Genomic DNA, 20,287 nt, shown 5'->3' with positions numbered 1-20,287 from the left:
CAGCGCAACCTATACCAAGCTAAGCTAAAACTAAACTAAAAACTACAAACAATCTTGTCCTTATAAATATACTAGCCCAGTAGGGTGGGAACAGGATGCGATGCAGAGAGGGTGGAGAGAAAAGTTACTGGTGAAAATTAGGGTATGACAAGGAGAGGGGGCGGAGCATGCAAGAATTCTACCACTGAATCACCAATGCCCTGGAGGGAGGGTGGTGCTTGTTAACAGCGGTTATGTAAATAGAATGAAGTGGTTATGTAAATAGAATAGTGTTAAGCAGGGGGGATTTAAACCAAATGAAGCAGAAGGGGTTTTTAGAAGCATACCAACACCTCTCACAGTACTTTTCAAACTAGTGATCACTCTCGTTGGATCAACTTGTGTCTAAGTAAGGTAATTAAAGGGTTCACAGTTGTGGAAATTGACAGTTGTTTCAGTATTATTTTAATCCCTGAGTTCACTATGTTTTCATCAGGAGAACAACATGGAATGGCTTCCACCACACAGCTTAACTGCTAGGCCACCGAGGTGTAGATCTTCTCCTGAGTTTCCTGTTTAGTTCTCTGTCCCCTGGGGTCAGCACAGGGCCTCCCCCGTGCTGTTCCAGTCTCTGAGGGTGGTAGCAATGGAGACTCACAGTTGCATTTGGTGAGTCTTAGGGGAGTCCTCTCCTCCCTTTAGCAGTCTTTTTGTTGGTGAAACAGACTGAAGGTGGTTCCTCAACTGGTAAACTGCTGGACTGTTTGTTACCAGCCACTTAATCTCTCCTTAGGCTCCTCTCTGTTCATGATCCACATCTATTTGCACTCAATAGTGATTTGGTGGGTTCCTGAAGTCATTCTAGTCCTGTCTTGTTGGTGTCCCAGATGATCTTGTAAAACTATTATTTATCAATTTTTTGCCACTAGAGCCTTTTGAACCTATGTGATTCCACTACTATGGAAGACTGTTTTTTTTTTTTTAACCCCCCTTTCCCTATATGATAGAGATAAAGAGGGAGAGAGATACAGAGAGAGGAGTCACCCCAGCACTGCTCCTCAACTCATGAAGCTTTTCATATCTCAAACTCAGATCCATGTGCAGGATAAAGTGCATGTTCTACCAAGTGAACTACTTCCTGGCTCCGAAACTCCTTTTATTTTCTCTACTATGTATTATAGTATGAATGAGTACACTGTTAGTAGCTGGACTTTAGCATTTTAATTTTGCTTTGTTCTTCTAACACAGTCTTTAAAACTATTAAAGTACTCAGTTAAATTTTGCAGGTAATTAATATTGCTCTATGTTTTTCACACAAACACAGTAATTTTCACTACCCTTGATATTTTGGCTGTTATAAATCATACTAGACCAGGTGTAGAATTATTTTTACAATTTGAATCTCAAAGAGTGAAGAATCCTAAATATACTTGACTTTATTTCTTGTTCACTAGTAACAAATAGCTATGTCTTTAAAATCTTGGATGACTTCATTAAAACACATACTCTGCAGCTGGGACAAATGAAAAACCTCATCACCTTTAGAACAGAGTAATTCCCTGAACTACCAATTTGGGTAGAATGGTCACAATCAGGCAGCCAAAGAAATGGAAGGAATATTCACAAAGGAGCATTTCAGCAAGTCACTTCTTTATTTTAGTGGTATTTTAAATTTAGTATATTGCTCTTTTTAATTGAGTAACAGGCATATAGCACCTGGTTCTTATGTCATAAGATACTTAAAAAATAGAAGTAGCAAAATTCAGTGCATCGCATATCTGGTAAAAGCTGAGCTCAACAGAAAAACAAGGCTAACAGTGCCTTGTATATTGTCTTTAATAACTCCGTGATGTTGCAGCAATATGGAAAATCACATACAAACCAGAACTTTAAATTACCACTCTCTGTCATGCTAATTACACCTGGAAAAAGAAATGGAGGCAAAAATCTTTTTTGAACCTATTTAGTTCTTCATGTTGAGCTCAGTCAGGCTGTCATGCATAGTACAAGAAAAGCATGGTCACAGATAACCCTAGATAGCTAGGATAGGTGTTGGGGGCAGTGTTAGTATTCCATTTCTTTCTCTATGACTTAGTGTGGGTCTTAAATTAGTTGCCATATAGCTCACTGACACAATTATTTCATGGGTGTATTCATAAAAAACTTTCATTGTGTCTTCATAGCTGAGAGAGGCCAAGTCATCTTTCTCCTACTCCTCTCTCTTTGCACAGGTTTTGATGTGATCCCAGGTTACCTGAAGGCTGGTGGTCATTTATGTGATTTTTCTATTGTTTCATGTAGGGAACATGGCATGCAGTACTAAGGAGAAAAACATATGGAGATTTGAGATCATGTCTATACAACTTCTAGTAAAATATAATCCATCTGCTCTTTTGCTGTGCTTCATATTGCTATTTTTGCTTTAGAAATATTTTCCTTGACTTCTTCAAATGCCTTCATACTTTAGAATTTAATTCGATGATGAAAGAGAGAGAGAGAGAGAGAGAGAGAGAGAAAAAATTTAAATATCCACCAGTGTGAAGATGCTTTATGGTCCTAACTATGAACTTTGAATTTCTCTGACTTTATATTTCTGTCAATAATAACCCAGTAGTAGAGGAATAAAGCAACAGTAGAAGGCAAACTCTACCGCTCTGGTTATTCATGTTGTAGGTTGACCAAACCATAATACTGGCTGTTACATTTTGCTCCTTCCTTTGCATTGGATCTACAGAAGAGTTTGGGAGTATGTGGACACCCATAACATTCAGGGACCTTTATGTTTGTTGCAACATGCTGTATTTTTAGTTAATATTTCAAACAAGATTAGGATTTTGGAGGGATATCATTGTAGGCAACACCTCAGACTTCCTAACCCAGGCATAGTGCTAATGAAATAAGAACATCCAAACCAATTTATAAAAATGAGCTATTATTTAAAAGGGCTGGGGTTCTCTTTTGATTATCTCCCAGTTCTCTGACTCTGGACTCCTTAGCTAACTTGCTTTATCCTCAGATTCCTTGTTTCTAAGGAGAACGTGTTGGACTCTACTAGTGATGTTCAAAGCACATTCCCTGAGGCTATGGAGGTTTGGGAAAAGCATCTTAGTGACTATCTCAAGATAAAAGTGCAAATAAGTTCATCTGGTGCTAAGTAACTCTTAATGTGAAAGACTGAGGTAGTAAATGGCAGGTGAATGTTTAGACTTGCTTTATCATGAGAGCAACTTCATGTTCTATTAGGGATTCCTTTACATCTTTGCATCATCTTTTTTTCTTTTTCTTTTTTGAAAATTATTTGAAAATACTCAAACTTTTGATAAATTTCTATACGACTTCTAGAAAAATATTTGTTTGCTTGCTTATTTAATGTAGTGGTGAGAGCTGTACTGCACTGGCCTGACTTTTCAGATGGAAAGAGGGAAGCAGAGTGACAGGGGGAAAGATACCACAGCAGCAAAATCCCTAGTGTAGTGGTGGCTAGGTTCAACCCTGGGTTGCATGCATGGAAAAGTGAGCATCCTCCTGAGAAAGCTATCTTGCTGACCCTAGAAAAACATTTAATATATGGCAACTATTAGCCTACAGTTCTGTTTCCTCTACTGGACAGTAAGTTTCTTAGGAGATGAACTCTATAATGGCCATCTCTAGAACCTATAGATTAGTTGCTGGCTCCGGGCATTGGCAGAAATAGGCTGAGTGCACATGCTACCATATGCAGGGAGGCAGGTTCAAATCTTCAGGTCCTCACTTACAGAAGAGGAGAAGCTTCAAGAGTGGTGAAATAGTACTGTAGGTCTCTCCCTTTCTAAATCAGTATCTTCCCCTCTCCTATCACTTTCTCTCTGTCCTCTCAAATAAAAGTACTGAAAAGAAAAAGAGAAAGAAAACTATCCATTTGGGAGGAGGAAGATCAGCAAAAATGAAGATAAAAGAAAATAATTTATGCAGCAGTATCAAAGACAGATTAAATGATTTGGAGACACAAAAGAGACAAGAAGAAGTATTAGACCTACCATAGAATAATAGAGCAGGCAGCAGGCTGGAGGGTTAGGGTGAAATCTGATGCATATTTAAAAAGTAGAATGCTTACAACCTTGTCATAAACAATAAGAAATATTGGTGAAAAGAGTCCAAAGTAACATTCAGATTTCTGTATTGGGTCCTCACTAAGTGGGAGAGAAAATTAGAAGGAAGAGCAATTTGCAAGACAATGGTAACTTGTTAAGTTACTGTCACACAAGGAGGGGTGCCAAGGAATGTGACCCTTTTGTGTCTTTGGGTATGATTTGTGAGCAGCAAAATACAGTTAATTAAGTTTCCAAAGTATTTCTTAAAAATGAGATATTTATGAACATGAAATATTCACCTATACATGAGATACTCAGTTGTCAACAAAGTACTTGTTCTGCAACTCGGATAGGTATTTATAAATCAGCAAGTGACATCTGGCTGCACACACTGATTTGAAAGTTGCCAGTGGGCAAGTTAGTGCAAGGCAAGGCAGTGGGTGAGACTTGAAGAAAAAGAAAGAAGGAAGAAACCCTGGAGAATAACAACACTAAAGAACAGACAGAGAAAAAAAAAGTGAGAAAGTGTCTGCAATATGAAACTAGTTAGGAATTTAAATGCATGTAAGTCTGTACTTGATTTAGTGCCAAGACAATTACAAAGACTTAAGCTTTCCCTGTAATAACTTACCATGTGGGGCACTTCTGGGAGGCATGGCCTTGAACCACCAAGTTCCAGATGTTACTATGATTCCATCCTGACTTCCCTGGACAGATAACCTCACCAATGCCTCCTGGAACCTTACCTCTTCAGAGCCCTAGTCCACTAAGGGAAAGACAGAAACAGGCTGGGGGGTATGGATCAACCTACCAATGCCCATGTCCAATAGAGAAGCAAGTGTAGAAGTCAGAACTTTCACATTCTCTATCACAAAAAGAATTTTGGTCCCTGCTCCCAGAAAGATAAACAGTAGAGAAGTTCCCAATGGAGGGGATGAGACACAGAACTCTGGTGTTGGGAACTGTATGGAATTATAACTCTTATTAAATACAATCTCGTAAATCAATATTAAATTACTAATAAAAAATAAAAATAACAGCATGAAGGACAAAATAGACATTGAACTTGTTAAAGACAGATATAATCAGCAGAATTGGTCTACCAGTTTGTTACAAAAAGAGAGTAGCTAGCTAGAGCACATAGGTAGATAGGAAGACTGGGGTAGGAGGAGATGTGGAAAGAGCTGTGAGAAATAACAGTTTGAAATTGTAAGCTCTTCTCTGATCAGTGTGAGGACACTGTTAGAAAGAGTTAGAATATTATTCTCAGTGATTTACAGAAAAGATATAGAATATCCTCGGAGGAGCTGGATCTGGCTACTCCCCTTCCTAGTGGCACAAAGAATGTAAGTCTAGGCAAATAAATTCTATGAAACGTGGGAATTGATTTTGAGAATGTGAAGAAAATGATTAGTGTACACTTTGAGAAGTAAAATATAGCCTTAGAACAATAAAAACATGAGGGAAAAAGTTATATTTCCAAATAAACACTCCCATTTATATCAATTCAACAACTCCATTCTGTAAAATGGACATAAACAGCAACTGGAACAGTCTAATCAACACCTAAGAAGCAATGAGAAGAGAAATGAACCAGTGGTCTACAGAAGAAGATCACATTTACATGTGTCTTATGAACCTGAAAAATGAAAGAGAACTACAAACTCTGAGAAAGGAAGACTTTGCTTGCCCAAACAGGAATCTAATTTGGCCAGATATATTGACTCAGCTGAATCTAATGAGTTCTTGTGCCAGTGCACAATGAACCACAAATCTAACCTAGGAAACTTTCATTCAAAAAAATATATATATTGAGAGGAAACAAAACTGATGATAAAATAATAAAGAAATCATTTGTGTTGTAATCCATATATTATACCTATTACTATGTAAAATACTGTGTACATTAATTTTTAGGGTAGAGAGTCACTGATTTAACAGTTTCCTAAACTTTGAATTTGACTAGCTTTTTCCATCCCAGTCTCTACATTGAGCAAAATAGTGAACTCTCTCTAAACACACACACACACACAAACATACACACATATATATGCTTTGTTTATTTATTTTAATGAGAGAACAAGAGATATAGAGAGAACTTGAGACCAGAGCACTGCTCAGCTCTGGTTTATAGCAATGCTGGGGATTGAACCTGGGGTGTCTCAGGCATGAATGCCTTTGTGCATAACAACTATGTTATTTCCCTTGCTCCAAAATAATTAACTCTTAACACTTGAAGTCTTATTCTAAGAATTTATAAGATTAATAACCAAAAATGTAACTATACAATCTGCTCCTATTATAGCTATTCAAATAAAATATATTCTTTCTGCATAAGTTAATATACCATACAATAAAGTATACTTTGATGTCTATATATAACACACATGGGGGGAACTCATTAATAAAAATAATTCTCATTTCAATTTATCAAGTGCTCATGTCTCCTTAACTCTAAATATTAAATGATGTTGGACTAGATTTAAGTCTTTCATTGAAAAGAGTTGGATATTGTCTCTCCAACAGTCATGTCCACGCAAAACATTAGAATGTGAATGTTTCTATAAATAGGGTATTTGCAGATAAGATGAAATTATACTGGCTGATGTGGGCACTGAGTCCACTTATAAAAGAGAGGGATATTCAGACAGAGTCACAAGGGAGAAAGTCATTAGATAAAAGAGGCAGGGAGGATTGGAATGGTGCACTACAAGTCAAGGAACACTCAACAATGCTGGGAGCCAGTTCTGAGCAAGGTAGGTCCTTCTTTAGAAATTTACAAGTATGGATGATCCTGAAGTTACTGCTTATCCCAAAACCTGGATTGTAATGAATTTCAAGGATTATAACATCAAGATGTTGAGTGACTTGCCCAAGGTCAATTGGTAGAACAGTGGCTGTTATATTTAGAACGCAAGCCTGCTGCCTAGTTAAAAGTCTTTGCATTAGTCATTGTCTCTTGCTGCCTATGGACATACTTTTATAGAAAACAGCTCCTTTAAATTCTGCTATGGGGGGTCGGGCGGTAGCACAGCGGGTTAAACGCACGTGGCACGAAGCACAAGGACCAGCGTGAGGATCCTGGTTCGAGCCCCCGGCTCCCCACCTGCAGGGGCCAGGCGGTGAAGCAGGTCTGCAGGTGTCTGTCTTTCTCACCCCCTCTCTGTCTTCCCCTCCTTCCTCCATTTCTCCCTGTCCTATCCAACAACGAACGACAGTAACAATAATAACCACAACAAGGCTACAACAAAAGGGGGAAAAATGGCCTCCAGGAGCAGCAGATTTATAGTGCAGGCACTGAGCCCCAGAAATAACCATGGAGACAAAAAAAAAAAATCTGCTATCAGTCAGTAGGAGCTGGCCAAGTGCTCTTTCTGATGGCTTCCTGATTAGAATGCTAGCAAACAGCCCCACACTCTGCCTTATAAACAAGCTAAAGTGGTGCTCACATTCTTACCTCATCATTTCTAGCATGGTACTTATCTTTCAGCCACAAAACAGCACTGATGCCAAGGCCATAAAAAGTATTATATGGTTCTGCCTGCCATCTTTTCAAGGTGGGCTGGAAAAGCAAAGGACCACAGACAGAAAAATGGAGTAATAAAGTTTAAATAGTAAGCAATAATATTAATCTGCTGTGCAGCAGTGCCGATTATGAGATTGAACCTACTCTCTGCAGTTCTAATTGGATTTTCTTGTGTTTTTCTAGAACCCTTAAGGCTCTACCCTGATAAATCCTATTTTTTCTTGCCATTTATTCCCCATGAATGACTCTATGTAATGAACTTATCTGTAAAAACATACAAATGCTTGTATTGCCATAGACTTTTTTTTTATGATTCTCCTTGTAGATTGCTGGCATGATACTTTCTGAAAAGCAAGTAATTAATACACTGAATCACTGGGCTAATTGCTGTCTAAATATTTCATATGTATAATAAGATAGAAGGCTATAACTCAGGTACTGGGAAAACATAATCATATGTAATGTGATTCCCCAGAAAACTGCAGTATGTTAGGATGGGAAAATAGATGGGAGACGCAGTTGGCACATCAAGTTAAGCACATACAATACATTGTGCAAGGACCCCGGCTCAAGCTCCCACTCCCCACCTGCAGAGGGGAAGCTTTGAGCGGTGAAGCAGGTCTGCATGTGTCTATCATTCTCTCCTCCTCTCTACCTCCTTCTACCATCTCAATTTCTTTTTGATAATGATCTAATTTGCTGTTTGCTTATTATATCAGTAACAACCATACCAATTCTAGTTACCTAACATTAATTATAAGTTCTTAAGTCCATAATAGATTTTTAAATTTTCCAGAATTTCTAATATTTTTCATCTGCTTCTTTCCTGATGGCTTCTACTTGAACTTGAACAATACCTGATAACTGCTCTTGCACTATTATGATAACATCTGGAAAAACTGAACTGCAGGCAGCAATGTCATGTATTTTCTGATGATGTATCCTACTTCTATGCTCTTTCACTTGAAGCAAACTTTTCCTGGTTCCTCTGGTCTTTGCTTCTAACTATGACTAGCAATGCTAACCATCCACATCAGTAATCATTTACTGGGCATCTGCTATGTTCAGAAACAAAGTGAATAATATGCTGCCTGTTTTCAGAGAGTTGATGGCCTATCAGCACTGTAGATGTGTTTGGTTGTACTCCTACTATGTACCAGCCAGTTTATACTTAAATCTCACAGTTGTGGTTCTCTAGGCTTGGCAAGCTTGGTTGTCATCTGGGATGTTTGCTAAAATGTCAGTGATCTGGGCTGCATTCCAGATTGATTGAATCAGTATTTTAAGGGAGGAGGTCTAGGAATCTGCCTAAGTAAGCAACCCCTAGAATTATGTGATTATGTAACAGATGATCTGAGAATTTTGCTTTGAGAAACCCTATGAGCCAAGTATGATACCACCTAATTTAGAGATAAAGATACTGAGGACTGGAAAGTTGAAGAGTACAAGAGGCAGGATTCAAACGCAGCTGGTAGGGCTTAGAAATCTTGCCATTTTCATTCTACTCCATTGAAAACCTCTCATCTATGTTCTGTGGGTACCTGGCTCCCATTCCAGGTTGGTCTCCTAAATGATCTGCATATTTATGGCATTAGAATTATGATTAACCTGATTGGGTCACAAGGTGCACAAACATTGGATCAATTATCATTCTGGATGAGTCTTTGTGGGTGAGATTAGTATTTGAGTTACATGACTTCTAAAACACATTGTTTCTCTAATCTCTGAGAAGTTCAATCAGCTAAAGAGCTGAATAAAACTAAAAGACTGAGTAAAAAGTTCTAACTTGTGATCTGGGAGGCTGATCTTTTCTAGTCTTTACACTTGGACCAAAACATTGGTTCTTCTAGGGTCTTACACCTACTCATATTTAGACAGGAACTGCATATCAACTTTGCTTGCAGGCAGACTTTAAATTTTGTGACCTTGACACTTCCATAATTGTGTATGTGAGTCAATGCCTTATAATAAAATTTTAATTCTTATTGGCTCTGTTTCTATGGAGAACACTGACTAATACATTAGTATTTGCCAGTATTTTAAAAAATAGAAAACTTTTTTTATGATCTCTTGACAAGCTACCTGAAATATACTGGGATATTTAGAATTATTTTAAAGAGAGAAAACTGAATATGAACAAATATGGCAGGAAAGGATCTAGGTCAGAATGAATCACCAGCTGAACAAAAACCAGGGTTGTTCTGTCACAGATAAGGCTTCATCACAATCTCAATAGATGGCAATAACAGCCTGGAAGCAATCTTTCCACTTTTGGAAAATGATGAGATGATTCCAAACAATGAGTGGGGGAAAAAAAAAGAAAAAGGAATGAAAAAAACAAACAAACAAGAAACAGACCACTGTCAGCCAGATCCTTGAAGAGAGTGGAAAACTTAGAGAATATTATGAACCAAGAAAAAAAAAATGAAGCCAAGGAAGGCATAACATTTAAGAAATGTAGGCTGTTCATCTGCAATAAAGTACAATAAAAATAACCTGTTACACTGTTCAGATACATTTCTTTTTAGAGTTATCTTGTTTTGAAGAATTATTATTAGCTCCACATGCAAGAGTTTTCCAGCAATAAGGAGGCCTTGCTTGGAAGGAGATCTGTAGCATGAACATTGGTGGCAATACCACCATGAGGTAAGTTTTCCAAGGATATAAGGAAGCATATGACAAAGAGTATTTGTGCTGAGAAAAACAAAACTTCCTACTCCTTAATCTCTCTCTAAGGAGGATGGTACAACAAAACTGGGGGGGGGTAATAAGGTGGGGAAACTGCATTGGAAGTATTTTTATTATCTATCTTAAATCCTTCCATTGAAATTTTACCTTATACACTCAGGGAGGTAAGAGGTAGCCAATGAGTGGTATTAGTCATAGTTTTCTTGGTAAAATATATTCCCTCAGTGACATATTCTATTATCATGAATATTCTCATTTTAACATTTCTTGATTATTTAAAGGGAATTTAAGTGGTATATATTCAGATTGTCTAAAGTATTAATTTTCCAATGGAAAAAATGGTATAAGCCATAAAAGAGTTGTGAGAGAGCCAAAAACAATTTTCTGTGGAGATTATTCATTGACTTAATTTACTTTAAATTGCAAAACACTGCTTTTAAAGTCTATTTATCTTCTGGCCTCAGGCAAACTTATGAAGTAGACAAAGTTGATCTTCTTCACCCTCCTCAGTTCTTCAGTTGTCATAATCTTTTGATGCCACCTTTGATATAAACCCATACAGGTTAATGGTTGACCAAGCATTGCTTGTCAAACTTGGCATTAGACCACCATACTGGCTTCATTCTAAGGTTCTTCACAGTCTCCCTCTCCTTTATTTACTTCAGAACAACATATCCATCTTATTCCCCGCCCCTTTGTTTTTTTTCAGAATTCATCTATGATGACTAATCAATCTGATAATTTCATGTGTCTATGGTGAATGTCTGAGTTGTGTCTTCCCACAAGATATTTTGAATTCCTAAGCTACATTACTTCAGAATATTATCTCATTTAGAAACAGAGTAATTCATACATACTATTAGTTCAGAAGAAGTCACATTGGCTTAGGGTGGCCCCTAAATTCAACATGGATGGAGTCCTTGTAATAAAGGGAGAATAAATAAATAATAGATACTAGGAGAAAACATTACTGATGCTGGTGAAGACTGGAGTCATTTTCCATAAGTCCTTGTAGCAAGGCTGCCATAACAAGTTGAGAAAGGCAAGAATACTCATCTAGAGACTTGGAAAGAGGACAATCTTGCTAACACTTTTCACTCAGTCTCCTCAACTGCAGAATTTCAAAAAATAGTGTTTTTTTTTTTTTTTTGTCCTGTGAAGTGATCCCCTCTGCAGGTTGGGAGCCAGAGGCTGGAACACAGGTCCCTGCATCTAGTACTATATGCATTTAACCTGGTGCACCACTGCCTGCCCCCTGCCCCATTATGATTATTTTAAGCAACCAAGTTTGTGGTATTTTCTCATGGCCACACAAGGAAACTAATACAGAGACTAACTTGTTAAAATGTGTTTTTTTTTCTTCTGAATAACTTACATATGTCTGTTATAATAAGGCCTTCAGTAGACAATGACATAAGGAAACAAAAGTATTAATGATGTGACTCAGATACCTGACAGGTCAATGGAAAAGGTATTTTGAAATGGAAAGGGCTATGTGGCATCCAGCAACTACAGTGACAGGTTCTGATTCAGCATTGTCTGAGCTGACCTAGTATCACAACCCACCATCTAAGCTATTTGCAAGTCAGTTCCCAAGTACTGCATTGACATAGGAGGTAGGACTGACTAGCTGAGAGTCTAAACTAACAGGATCTTAAAGAGATACTTCTGCAGTTTCACTCCTTATACAGTCTTCTCCAGTTCAGGAAGATATACTTCCACTGACCCAGTTGCTCAAGGTTAACATAATTTGGAGAAGTGATTAAGAATTTCTTTTCTTGGGGCCTGGGTGATAGTGCACAGGGGTAAGCGCACATAGCATGTAGCCCAAGGATCCCAGTTCGATCCCTCAGCTTCTCACCTGCAGGGGGCTGGCCTCACAAGCAGTGAAGCAGGTCTGCAGGTATCTTTCTCTTTTCCTCTTTATCTTCCTATCCTCTCTCAATTTCCTTCTGTCCTATCAAAAAAAAAAAAAAATTGAAAAAATGGCCACCAGGAGCAGTGGTTTCATAGTGCAGGCATGAAGCCCCAGAAATACTCCTGGAGGCAAAAGACAAAGAAAAAAAGAATTTCTTTTCCCTCTTGGAATCCCTAATAGCCTATTAAGTATGTGTTTGAAAACTACTTGAAAGAAGAAATGAAATAATGACCAGTCTAAAGCCCATCAGGGAGTCCTAATTTATTGTGTTTTTATGGATATTGTGCTGGGGAAGCCCTGGTGTTTATCTCCCTCATGACCTCTGAACCTTTTTTGTTTTAATCTTAGTCTGGATAATCCATTGGCTGATGACAGGGGGTATAGCAGAGGAATCAAAGAGTCCATGGGAGGAATCTTGATTCTGGCCTCAACTCAGCTACTAGTAAGATCCTCAAATCTGAACAGGGTACAAGTTAACAGGAAGTATTAAAGAACACAGTAAAAGAAAGATGACTGAAAATCCAGTAATATTGGATTTCTAGTCTTTGTATTGCCAAACACACTCCCCTGTGGGTTGTCACCAATCTGACTCTGGGTCCCATTTTTCTCCCTTGAATATTGAGGGTATTTGAATACTTAAGACAAAATGAGCAGCTATGAGAGAGGAGGTTTGGAAGAGTTAAAGAAATGGAGAGAGAAAGGTTGTCACACTGGAGGCTACAGTAGAAATGATAAAAAAATAATTTAAAAAAACACTTTTATTTGGAGCCAGTGATGAATGTAGAAATAGGTTTCTTTTCCTGTCTTCGAGTATATTCATTGGCAACACACTGCCCTTCTGTTAGATTTTCACAGTTTTCTGTGACCTACATTTGCTGTGATGTTTTACTAACTCCTTCATTTGAATTAGCAGCTTTTTTTACATGCCTCCAAATGCCATTATGAATCACTGAAGCTCAAGACCATCTATCACGGTTACAATGCATATAAAGGATGACAATCATCAGTCAAACATCTCTGCTCCACCCGAAACAAAATTTTCTCAGTATAAAATAAATAGTTTCCCTCCTGCTGGATTAGCTAAGATTTATACTCCTCATATGCAAATAACCCTCAAAAATTCAGATGAAAGAAAGCATTCAGTGTCTTTGCTCAATCATAGGAAAGAGATATAATTTTACATAGGTGTTTCTGTTTTGAGTCTTATCTACAGGTTTTTTTGAAACACCACATTTTATTAGTGGGGCAGTAAGTGGTGGTCTGTATGCTTAACTGTTTCTCCTCCAAAGTTCTTATTTTATGTCTTCAGCATACTCAAGGCCTACAGGATAATAATTAAACTCTATCATAATTTGTAATTTCAGTGTCACTTTATTGAGGAATGTTGAGTTACAGGATTGTTGTTATGAGGGTAAATTTCCACACTTGTAATTTGTTCCTTAAGCTAGGAGATAAATGTTATAAAAGTAGGATTCTACACCTCTACTCACACCTACCACCAAAGTACCAAAATCCTTCTAGCAAAGTCCATCAGATCTACTCAGCCTTTGAATTAAAAATATATATATATTATCTTTATTTACTGGATAGAGACAGGCAGAAATCAAGAAGGAAGGAGGTGATAGAGAGGGAGAGAGTCAGAGAGACACCTGCAGCACTGCTTCACCACATGTAAAGTTTTCCCCCTGCAGGTGGGGGGGGGGCTCAAACCCTGGTCCTTGTGCATTGTAATTCGTTGCACTCAACCAGGTGCACCACCACCTGGCCCCTCTATTCATCCTTTGTAGTCCACACGCAACTCTCAATCAGATTCTAAAGTTTTGTTTCCATGTGACATGATTGCTTCCTTCTTGCTTTGTTTATGTATATATCCAGTATGAGCAAGATCATTCAGTGTTTTCTCTTTATAGAAGTCCCTTTAGAATGTCTTATAGGAACCGGGGTTCTGTATTTGTCTATTTGGTTGTTGTTATTGCCAGGGATTTACAATGGTTAACTTTTTCAGATGGAAAGAGAGACAGAGAGATAAAAGAAAGGGAAGAAAAACATTACAGATTGTAGTTTTTTGTCATGTATGTGTGTTGGGTCCTCTCATCTTCCGGGGAGGGAGTGCTTTTCTGAGTCTGCTGCCCAGATGTTGAACTTGTTGTCTTTTGCTGTGGAATCTGTTTCTGTATCTGCCCTTTCCTTATATTCCTCCTGCTTTGCTGCCAGTGCCAGGAGGAAGGACAAACAAGTCCTTCTCTCTGTTCAATACTTAGCCCCACTCACCAGTGCTGTTTCCTTCATCTTAATGCCAAGCGAGTAAACTTTGAATCTTTGGTTCCCGTAAGGATAAGCTTTCAAAGGTAGATGTAGCATTCTTTTTTTTTTTTTTTTGGCCATTTTTTAAAATTTGTGATTAATAGTAGTTTAAAAGATTATATGGTTACAGGGTATACTTAGTTCCACACTGCACCCACCACCAAAGTTCTAATCATATATAACTTTTAACTACCCATTCCTCCTAGAGTTTTATTCAACAATGTTAACAATTATTATCTAAAGTATGGAAGTATAACAAGGGAATGACTCATCTCTTTTCACAGTCATTATGTTAACAGGCCCACTCAAGGATCAAAAAGTTAGCTAGAGATTACATCTAGATATTTGATGGCAGTGCACATACTGTGAAGTCACATCTTAACCGGTATATTCCTGTCAGGGGAAAAAAAAAACAACTAAGTATAAAGGTTAGTGTTCTTTGGCTGCACAAAATATTAGACACTTGTATTTTTCCATCCCCAGTCTTTGCTATTAAGCTACTATACATGGCAAAGGGAAGTAAGGTAGCAGGTGGAATTAAGATGACTAACTAGGTAGCCTTAAATTATTATATGGGCTGGATCAATGTTATCACAATGCTCCTTAAATGTAGAAGAAGCAGAATACAATGCCAGAGAAAGCCAGTGTGAGATGCACTTGGCCAACTACTACAGCCTGGAAGTAGGGGAAGGAGGCATAATCTAAGGAATATTGCTGTTGTAAGCCAGAAGAAGCAGGAACATGGATTCCCTCCAGAAGGGAATGTCATCTGCTAACTACTTCATTTTTAGTCAGGGAGACATTTGTCAAACTTCTGGTGTATGCAATCATAAATTAATAATTTTACATTGACTTAATCTACTATTTGAAGTAGTTTGCTAGAAAACAAATGAGCTATTCTATGTTTGAAGACTAATAGTGGTGCTAAAGTTAGCAGGAGAGCATAATTGAGTCTCAAGATGCAAATGTTGGCAGGAGGGGGTGTGGTCTTAGGGAAAGGGAAAGAAGCAAAGACTTTGGGCCAGTTTGTGTTCTGAAAAATATTAGAGTAACTAGATGTCTGTTTTCCTTAAATCTCAAATTCTTTCCAGCATCTCAGTTGTGTGACATTTGAGAGTTTCTGAATCCAGTTCGCCATGGAAAATGTGTCACCATCATTCCTTTGCTAACACCAGCCACTTTATTAATCTTCACTATGTAATAATCACTGGAGTATAAATTAATTCATTCAGCAGACATCTGCTTTATATTTCAGCAGGGGTCTAGAATATATCTGACTCCAGACATAAGTCTCTAAAAAAGGTTGATCAGATTTAAATTAGATGTTTCAAATGGAGACAAGTTAGCTACATACCATCTTCCTTGAGGTACAACTGGCTTCCTCTTCTTGCCTGGATAAACTCACTGTTCATCTGTGGTAGCAAATCAGATCACTCCTTATACCTGCTCTTTGCTTTGCAGATTTCCTTTGCACCTTGTTAAGAGAAATAAAGTGTGACCTGATTGAAGCAAACTGCATCTCTGCACCTCCACAGATTACTCTCCAGGCTGAAAATGAGGATGCAAAGTCAGAGTGCTGTTTTCCTTAGGGTGGTCATGCAGGAAGCATAGAATTGGAAATGAATGCTGTTTTCATGATCTGGGAACAATGGGGAGCAGTTGTCCTTTTTATATCATTCATTCACATCCCCCAAATGGCATTCTTAAGAAGTCTGCACTAAAATAAATTGATTTGCCTTTGCTACAGCTTTGTTTTATAATGTGTCGAGGGGGTTGAAAAATATAGGCAGCATTCAAAGAAAGCAAAGCAAATACATGCACTGTTTGCATTATTTACCAATTAGGATTTGGCAAGCAGTTCTAGTCTGCATATATTCTGAGTTAAGAGGAATTCACTTGTATATCTCTAACAGGAATATTAACTCAACTTTTACTGAAGCCCTAGATGCAAAAATCTCTATGCTTGGCACTATGATGAATTCAAAGAAAAAAAGATATTATGGTTTGGTGAAGCAGCAAGACATGTAAAAATGTATTAATAGTTATGAAAAGCTACAAACAAATGTGTTTGGGAACATTTGTTTCTGAGCACCCTTCTTGGAGAATATTCTAGACCATATGGTCACAGTGGAAATATCTCATACTTTGTGTCACACACATATAAGGACCTTGTACATTTGGACTGTAATATAGTCCATTCAGCTCACATACTTGACTTGGCAGGACATTGTGAATCAATTTCTTTGTAATAGACAAAACACTCATTTTATCTTAATTGAGTTGAAAAAGGAACTTCAGCCTATCTATATCCTCGCACTGGTTTATTTCTTTCTTTATTTGATAGATATGTTCCATAGGATTTACTAGATGGTGGAAATCCCATGTGGGGATTGTCTCTGTGTTAGATCCAGGTAGGATCATAACAGAATGTAAAATGAAGGAATTGGTTGACCAAAATGTTATCTGTATTCATTATCAGTATTTTAACTCCCAAATCTTGTCCTCTTTGTCATGAAGTTAAATAAAACAATGTAGACTTCTGTACCTGTTTCATCTCTCTATCTTTAATATTCAAACACACATACCAAAACCTGAGCAAATAGATATTTCTTAGTTTTTTTTTTACTCTTTTCAGACCCAGGTTAAATAGCACAGGTATATAAAAATCTCAAAACATAGGTTTTATTTGGTTTCATAATTCTACCACTCTGCAAAAAGAGGAAAGAGAAAGGATTTTTTTTAGTGTTCTTTCATTTGTTCCCATAAAAGGCTACTCATAGTGAGTTTTGGCAAGGACACAGAATATCATACTTCACATTCTTGGGAGTAATTGGAATGGTGGTTGGATAAACTAGAAGGCTCACACCAATTGAGTATTGTTTTGGCATGCCTCTTATTTTTTGACAGACCCTGTGCTAGGTCTTGCTGGTTAAGCAAAGGCATATGTCTGTTTTCTAGAACCTTTCTCATTTTCACCAAAGCATTGCATCTGAATTCTAATGTTTCTTTTCCGTTCTACACAGGTGCTTCAGAAGGGGATCAGAGCAAGTCCTTAGCTTGCACTGTTTCTGTGGTGCCCACTATTACTACCTTTAACCATGAGCTTCCTCCTGATAGTTTCAGGTGCTCTGATTTAATTCCTGTAACTCTACGTAATAATCACCAGCAGAAAGCAGGTATTCTATAGTCTCATTAAGGTAAAACTTTCTTATCTCTCCATAATTCCCTCTATTTAAGAGTTTGATGTCACTTCATTATTTTTGTTTGATATTTTAATTAACATAGAGTAAATAATATGAAAATTATATGGTTTATTTGATTTGTTTAGAACCAAAATATAAGTGCAGTGAACTCCACCAAAAACTGTCCAGTTACTAATGGCCATATTAGTTTCCAACTAAAAATTAGAACATGAGGTTCAAATCAATAAAACATCCAGTTCCTCAAAATAGTCACAGGCAATCTCCTGAGCAGGGACTACCAAAGGCTTTTAGAAGATCTTAATTCTCCTCACTTTACTTGGTTTCCTCTGTGTCTGCAATGTCTGGAGAGAAATCAGATATAACTTCTCAATTCTATGAAATGAAGAAATCTGCTCTTTGCTATATCTCGAATCTAACTTGAAGGATGCATGTTAAATCAGATAAGCCAGAGGAGGAAGGAGAATACCAAGTAACCTCACTCATGGCTGAAACTTAAGAAACAGAGAAAAGGAAAATTCAGGGTAACACCTAGACTAGTTGTGTCTATTGTAACAGAACCAAGGACTCTAAAGGGAGCAGAAGGTGAGAGTTGAGAGGACATGAGGGGCCCCTGTAATATAGTAGATTTCAGTTGGTGATAGGGATAAATACAGATACCTGTCATAGGTTGATAAGAATGTGTACTTATGTAACAACAAATGACAAAGTATTATTTCTCCCAATAAAATGATTTAAAAGTTACGAGTTATGTTTTAGATAGAATATGCTTATCTTTATGGGAAAAATTCCTTACTTTTTTAAGATTTATTTTTCAGAAAGATAAAGAGACCAGAACACTGTTCAAGTCTTGTATATGGTGGTAGTAGGCATTGAACCTGGGACATGTGGGTTCTCAGGCATGGAAGTCTGTTAGTTCCACATATGCACATGTTCCTGGGTTAATTCCCCAGCGACTCATAAAAAAAATTTAGAGTGATGTATCTTTAGGCTATTTAACCCACATAATGTTACTATAAAATCTAATTTTCATATGCATTTGTTAACACAGTTTAAGAAAAGAAAAATCAAGCATCTGTACATATACAGATACTATGAATGCATACGCATATAAAGGTTCTGATGTGTTACAAACTTTAACAATAACTGCTGTGATAAGCTAGAATAGTATTTTACATGGAAAAATATAGTTACTTTGATATTTCAATGTTAACTAAAATTGTCATTTGCTATGGAATTTGGATAATTGTATAATTTACAAATATAGCTTTTATGTTTATAAAGAAATACTGAAGCAACAGTGAGCACTGGGATTCTAAAGATCATTCTTTTTTTAAATTGTAGTGCTATAATATCTATCTTTAACCTCAAGTTAATTGTATTCTGAAATGGGAATATGACAGAATTAATGTTAAATCTTCAAGTGTTTTGTTTTGAATATCTCAGTTTTCTTAAGAGGAAAATTCAGTGGATTCCTGAGAGTAAAACTGCCACAATTATATTCCCATGTCACTTGAGATATTTGTTGAACATATAAAAGTGGTTTTTGTATTTGAATCATATTGAAATTAATAAAAGTGTCACAATAATTTGCAAACTAATTGTGTGAAGCACAATTACATAATTTCTGGATTAAGAGATTTTACAAACACATGATCATGTGCCTAGTTTTATAAGTTCCATTTTTGCCAACTTACTGCTGGCTGTCATATTTAAATCCTTCTTTAATAAACCCCTGCAGACTAAGATATGATATCTGAAGGTGGATAATCCAGAAGGATTTACAGATGGTATTGAAAAAGGCTTGTTTGAACTTTAGTTAATATACATTTTAATGTTTTACCTGCTTAGGAATTCAGAAGTTGGGTAGTTGTGGAACGCTGGAATAAAAAACATTGGAGAATCGTGGTAGATGATACACAAAATTGTTTTAAAGATGAAAGAGTAGGGATTGCAAAATATCTCATCTGAATAGTGAATGTGTTTGCTTTTCCATAGACGTAACCCAGATTCAAGTTCTGTCCCCACTGCATTGGAGGGAGCTTTAGTGTTGTGATCTCTCGATCTCTCTCTGCATCTCCCTTTCCCCTTCTCTCTTTTTCCCCCCTCCTTCTCTTTCTCTTCTCTCTCCTTCTCCACCCCCTCTTTCTCCTCTCTCTCAGTATCTGAAACAGTCAGCCCAGTGCAGCAAAAACCCAGTGAGATTAAAAAATATATATGAAAGAGTACCCACATGACACACAAAGTCTTCATCTATGAAGTTTTTATTGGACATTAATCACAAATGCCATAACTCACCATGCATGCATAAGAATCTTGCTAATAAAATTTAATTTTTACTTCTTCATGAGTTTATTCTGAGGACATTCACCCCAATTTTTATTATTAAAAACAAAAAAAAGAATCCTTTGTAGTAGGGCTAATTCCATAAGAATCTGACAAACTCACTGTGACCACAAAGAGTTCAGTTCCCATTCATGGATGAGTTTTCTTACAGACTATCACTACATTTAGTGATTCGTTAGTTAGAATATCGTTCAATCAAGGGTTCTTTCTTTCAGTGGGAATACAATTAATCCATGCTTCTGCTTAATTAGATTTC

The 20,287-nt window shown here is 37.2% G+C and overlaps 1 protein-coding gene and 1 long non-coding RNA gene across 7 annotated transcripts in view; one reads left to right on the top strand and one right to left on the bottom strand.

Annotated features, from left to right (window-relative positions):
- NLGN1 (neuroligin 1) overlaps positions 1 to 20,287 on the bottom strand; it is a 1,020,375-nt gene that overhangs the window by 66,549 nt on the left and 933,539 nt on the right. The gene's annotated exons all lie outside the window — the stretch shown is intronic.
- LOC132532670 (uncharacterized) overlaps positions 6,739 to 20,287 on the top strand; it is a 60,226-nt gene continuing 46,677 nt past the window's right edge. For both annotated transcript variants that reach the window (XR_009544577.1, XR_009544575.1), the window contains exon 1: positions 6,739 to 6,805. This is a non-coding gene — a long non-coding RNA (uncharacterized LOC132532670). The remainder of the gene's footprint in view (positions 6,806 to 20,287) is intronic.

This window comes from Erinaceus europaeus, chromosome 14 (genome assembly GCF_950295315.1).
Source record: "Erinaceus europaeus chromosome 14, mEriEur2.1, whole genome shotgun sequence".
NCBI lineage: Eukaryota > Metazoa > Chordata > Mammalia > Eulipotyphla > Erinaceidae > Erinaceus > Erinaceus europaeus.
Note: the sequence above shows the minus strand (reverse complement) of the source record. Positions and strands in the feature narration are given on the sequence as shown.